Source organism: Pezoporus wallicus, unplaced genomic scaffold, assembly GCF_028554395.1.
Source record: "Pezoporus wallicus isolate ANWC-B61680 ecotype Strahan unplaced genomic scaffold, APGP_CSIRO_Pwel_v1 contig_749, whole genome shotgun sequence".
Classification (NCBI taxonomy): domain Eukaryota; kingdom Metazoa; phylum Chordata; class Aves; order Psittaciformes; family Psittacidae; genus Pezoporus; species Pezoporus wallicus.
The window spans coordinates 5,312,047-5,318,046 of NW_026641327.1; positions in this window are offsets into that span (position 1 = coordinate 5,312,047).

Sequence of the window (6,000 nt, forward strand, 5' to 3'; positions counted from 1 at the left end):
ATACATATATATAAAAAGAATATTTTTGCTGATGGATGGAGTTCTTAATGAAAAATGATGGCTATTCCTATTGCCAGACAGTTCTTTTACTTCTTTCCAAAGGAGGTTGTTTGGGTAACTTGTTAACAGATCTTGGCCTACTGAGAACTGGGAGACTGTTGATAATTGCTTGTTTATTATTCACAGATAAAGCGAGGTGGTGGGAAATTCTGGGTGGGATAAACAGAGCTGATCTAACTGTGCTTTCACTACAAACCATGGAGTTTAACTGGATACTTCAGTGGCAGCTGAGTCAAACCAATGTACCAAGTGATTCTGAAACCCCTCACTCTGCGTGGTTTGCACTGAAGAACAAGAAAGCCAGTAAAAGGAATCAAGGATTCTGTTTCCCCATGTGCCCTACCTGTAAATAGGGTCCATCATGTGTCTGCTACATCTGTGTGTACCTGCTACCACCAAAGCTGCCCTACCTGAAACATCCTTTGGGACGTTACCTCTCCAACAGCAGGTAACGTGGCTTTGTGTGAAGGTGAAGCTGAGTGGTGTTGGTGTTACTGGGGGTGTAGGAGCCCACCAGCTGTAACAGGATGAAGCCTCTGTCTCAAGCCCAACCACCTCCATGTCCCTGTTTGCTGTTCCCTCCCCTGAGGTGTGCGTGGCTGGAGGTGCTTCCCATGCCCTCCCTCTGCCCTGGGGGCCTGCCTTGCCCTCCTGGAAGCTTTGCACTGCCTCAACTAATGGCTAGTTAACTTTCTAATTAGTTTTCAGTTGGATTATTTGGACTAAAGCCTTTTCAGGTTTAGTGAGGGCACGGGGGCCTGAGGTGTTATCACTGTGTGGGGTGTGTAGATGAGGGGAGAGGGGTCCCAGTGGGTGATGAAGGGTACCAGGCTGCCTCCTGTTCCCTGTCTGCTTGCCTCCCTGCGGCATTCTCCTCTGTGGAGCCCGAGCTGCCTGCGGGAAGCAGATATACCCCTCCTGGGTTTGGTCTGGATTCATCTCTTGGCTCAATGGGTGACCTTGTGATTTCTGTGAGCTTGTTAAAAGTTCACATCGGTTGTAAACTACTGAATATCCTTTGCTGCTCACTGCAGGTTGCATTTGCAGCTGCCTTTTCCCCACTGAAAGGCTAAAATGTAATGATGGCTCTGCTGATGGTGCTGGAAGTCCTATTGCTGCATCAGGGTTTCTTCAGCTGCTGGAGGTTCTGACCACTGCTGGTGTTAATTATGTTTTCGGTTTTGTTCCTCTTTCCAGGCAACCCTTCATGTTTGAGTGCCAACAAGTATAAAACACCGACTAGCAAGGGAAGCTGCGATCTGTGTGTTGGAAGCTGTTATTTGTGTGTTGATACACACAACTCACACGGACACAGAATGGAGGCACAGGCTAAAGGTCAGCTATGGAAAGGGAGCTGGGATTTATATGCCAAATATCATAATTGCTATGCTGAACTGTTCATTTCATTTTAATCCTCTGGGTAGCTAAATTTTGTAGGATTACTGGTTTTATTACTGTGTTCTTGGGTGAGCCTAGAAACCCGTCTCAGAAACAGAGGTGTACCTGAGCTCTCCTGAGCCTGTAGCTAGGTGTTGTTCCTCTGCATCTGTTAAGTGCACGTACTCTCAGTAGACCTACTCTACGTGTCTGGGTTTGGGCTCCTGGTCCAGCAGAGAAATGACTACCATAGTATTGTAAAGCTCAGCCCATATCAGCATTAGATACAGGATTTTTTCTGCTTGTAAATTAGCCCGGTGGCCTAAATATTCACTTGGGATGCAAGTTCAGCTTGCACGTCTTCCTGAGAGCAGCCTGTGTGGAAGAGGATCCTAATTGCTTGCTGCTGCTCTGGTAGCAACCTCACATAAAGTAAGTGGACTTATTTTTATACCTAGGTTAGAGGCTGCTGCTGCTTGCTCTGATTTAATTGCTATTTAAATATTCAGTTTGCAACAGAACAGCTTCAGCCTTCACAGTTCTAGATGGAGACGGCAGTGAGGAGGAAAGAGTAACATTTTAGTTTCAGGCAGAAAAGAGTACTGAACCCTCTCAGCCAGGTCTTCAAAACCTTGACAGTTGGGTAAAATGGGGCTGGATACAACCCTCTTCATTTTGGCTGCTTGAGAACAAAAGAGTTATTCCTTGCTGGTCTCCATCAGAAATGAGGTTTTAGATGAAGGTCCCAAGCTTTTAATCCTAAACCAGATATTGTTGCCCCAGTGGTGCCAAGCAAGGGTGCTTAAGCACCAGTGAAAATAAATGTAAAACACATCTTTGCCATGAACATCCAGTAGGTACTGTTCGGAGTATGTCTGTCTGCGTTGGAGAATGGAAGAAAATACCTCGAAGGGTGTGACTCTGAAATCTGCAGTTGTCCATTTAACTTGCCATTTCCAGAATATCTGCTTAGTAGGTTCCTGAATGGGATAAAACTTCATGAAAAGCAGATGCTGCTCTTCAAGTAATAGCTGTTTCTCCAAAAAAGCAATGGCATGGTAGCCGTGGCTGTGCAGCATACCCTATTTAAACCTCTAAAACCTCTTATAGTGGGGTGAGGCTGCACAGCTTAAAATTAAATTCCTAATGAAGATCTGCTTGGCAACTTCTGTAGCAAAAACTTGTCAAGACCTTTCTGTTTAACAGGTTCTAATGGTCCTGTTTGCAGCTGTGCTGATGACTGTGTTCTTTCTAGGAACTGCAGTTCTTTAGAATAAATGATGCTTTTGCAAAGAATTTAGATGTTTCAAGATGAAGTTCTAATTGAAACAGGAAGTGAAACCAAAGGAAAACAGCACAAAGTGAAAATGTAAACATTTTCCACCAGGAATGGCCAAACAAAAATGTGTTTTTACTGAAAACTAAATTAAAACTTGCTTTCATCTGTCATTGATTTTTGGAATTACTTTTTTTTCTTCAAGCTGAATATTGAAGTTATATTTGTGTTGAACCCATAATTATCATTGAACCCATAACTGAATATTCCTCATCAGGTATCTGAAATCTTTACTGGGAATTCTCATGTTCCTGTTGGGGAGGAGGGAAAACCCAAACAGTTACAACAGTTAAGAAGTTTCTTAGAGGATAATTTTTGGTTATCCCAAGTTCAGAGGACATTGGAGAATAAACAGAGAAGTCCAGCAAAGAAAAATATACCACTGCTATGCTGTGGGGCATAACAGATTAAAATATACATATTGTCTTATGTTCAACAACAGAAAAAAGATCATAGAATCATAGAATGTGTAGGGTTAGAAAGGACGAACCCCCCTGCCATGGGCAGGGACACCTCACACTAGACCATATCATCCAAGACTCCATCCAACCTGGTCTTGAGCACTGCCAGGTTTGGAGCATTCACAAGCTCCCTGGGCAACCCATTCCAGTGCCTCACCAACCTCACAGTAAAGAATTTCTTCCTTGTATCTACCCTGAACTTCCCCTATTTAAGTTTTAACCCATTACCCCTTGTCCTGTCACTACAGTCCCTAGTGAAGAGTCCCTCTCCCCTCTCCAGCATCCTTGTAGGCCCCCTTCAGACGTGGAAGAGTGTTTCTTAGTATGCTGCTTCTTTCATGAAGCGGAAAGTCAAACCTCTCATTGATTCTGCTGTGGAAAGTCCTTTGTGGTAAGGAAGATCCTAGGGATTATTCTGGGTCTGTTTATTTTCAGACTACTTTGTGTATCCTTAAGATGACTCCATTAGAGGAGTATTCCTCTAAGCCAGAGGAGCAGTACCAGTGCCAGCACTAGGCAGAGGTACTGTGTATTGCTATAGTGGCTGTTGACCATGTGAGAGATGCTCTACATACAGCTTCATACTTAAATGACAATCTAAAGCAGACTCTGAAGAAAGAAGGAAATTTCAAGACTCTGTGCTTGCTTTACTCCACCTTGATAATTTTGACCTAGGCTAATACTGCGTGGTCAAGTAAAGAAAGAGTTAAAATATGCTTATAAATCAGCAAATTCATTCAAGACTGCCTTCCTTTCCATACCAGCCTGGAACAGTAGCTAAAAGAAGTATTTAGGTGAACTGTTAAAATAAATTAATTACAAATTAAATATGAATAGTTATGTGTGTTAGGTGGAGTTTCTTGTAAGCAAAGGTTGTAAGCGCAGCATATGATTAGTGCAATGAATAGAATGGAATGGAATAAAATGGGTTGGAAGGGACATTCAAAGATCATCTGGTCTAACCCTCCTGCAATGATCAGGGACATCTTCAGCTAGATCAGGTTGCCCAGAACCACATCCAGCCTGGCCTTGAGTGTCCCCAGGGGTGGTGCCTCCACCACCTCTCTGGGCAGCCTGTGCCAGGATTTTACCACTCTCATTGCAAAAAATCTCTTCCTTGCATCCAGCCTGAATCTCCCCTCTTTTAGTTTAAAACCATTACCCCTTGTCCTGTTTCAACAGGTCCTGCTAAAAAGACTTTCCCCATCTTTCTTTATAGGCCCCTTTTAAGAACTGAATGTTTGATATGAAATGGTGTATGTAATGTGATTGATTATAGAAATGTAGATTGAGAAATATGCAGAGACTTCAGTAAATAAAACCAGATACAAGTGATGTTGTAAGAATCCTCTTAAGGCTTGTGTTTCACATTCACAGTCCTTACTGCCAGTCAGTATTATCACTTTCTGATAGCATTAATCAAAAGCTACCTTAGTTTGCAGTTGTGGTATATTTTTCTCCTTAACAGAACTGTGCTGCAGGGGAAACCAACATAATCTTGGAATCGAAAAGATACTGGATCAGCAAAGCAACAAATAGGCATTGAACTTTGTAAACAGGTTTATTTTTGCGTAAAGGTATTGCTATTGCTCTTATCCTTAGCTGACAAATAGATTATTTGGAAAAAAACAAGAAACAATTTGAATATACTCTTCATTGTAGTAGTCTACCAAGCTAGGAATTTCCAAGTCTACTATATATTTAATATACTTCTATAAGTGACCTTAGAAAATAAAAGTATTTCCTTTGGTTCAGGAGAAGTGTGGTTTGCAAGACTGGTGTCTGCATTTTTAGAACAAACAGTGACTCCCCAGGAAAAGATCCTGATTTGAAGTGAGTTTATCTAATTATTCACTGTGGTATTATCTTTCTAATGTGTACTGTAAATACTTTGGGAGAGATGTGTTGTATTTGCATATATTACAGTTTTATCTTACTGCCACTTGATAAATACTGCTAATAATCTCATGATCCTTAGTGTCAGCAAGTAGTTTCCTCCTGGGAACAGCTGAGTATGCTACCCTCATCAGGTTCAATTACTGGCTAACTCTTAAGCCAACAGTGTTGGAGAAACTGCTACTTCCAGTGGATTATTTCAGAATTTAGTATGCAGTGCTGTCAGCAAACTTACACTGTTGTAAAGTGAGGCTGTTATTCTTGGGGAAAGTATCTGTATTGATTTGCTTTGTCTTAGCAGGAACTTGGGAGACTGTGTTTTCCGGTGCATAATTAACATCTAAAAGTAAAGGTCACTGGAAAGCTTTAGCATTTAACAGATAATGCTGGCATGCATTTGAGTAATTTTTTATTTCTCGTCTTAATAAAAGTATTTTAAAAATCTAACCTATGGCTTTCACGTACATAATGGAGCTGGCAGCTGTTCAGTCTGCTCTTGTACAGCTTTTCATATAGACACATATATTCCCTTGGCAACTGAACATTTCTGCCCCAAGTTGCACATTTTTCATAGAAAATGTGACACTGTTGCCAGTTTCATTAAGTCTGTCACAGAAAGATTGCTTAACTGTTGAAGTTCTCATTGGAATTTTGGGTGTTGCTGCAACTTTTTACTGCTTTGTTTTATACTGTCTGTCTTGTCTTTGCCCGGAAGAAAGGAACAGATGCGAAGGAGAGAAGACATGAACTGCTTAGTAGGTGTTTTTGAAATGATACAGAGAAATTTCTTTTGAATAGTGTACTGTCTGGGATGACCTTTGGAGAGCTTAGCTGTGTCCCGAGAAAGACCAGTTAGGATTCCAGAAGCTA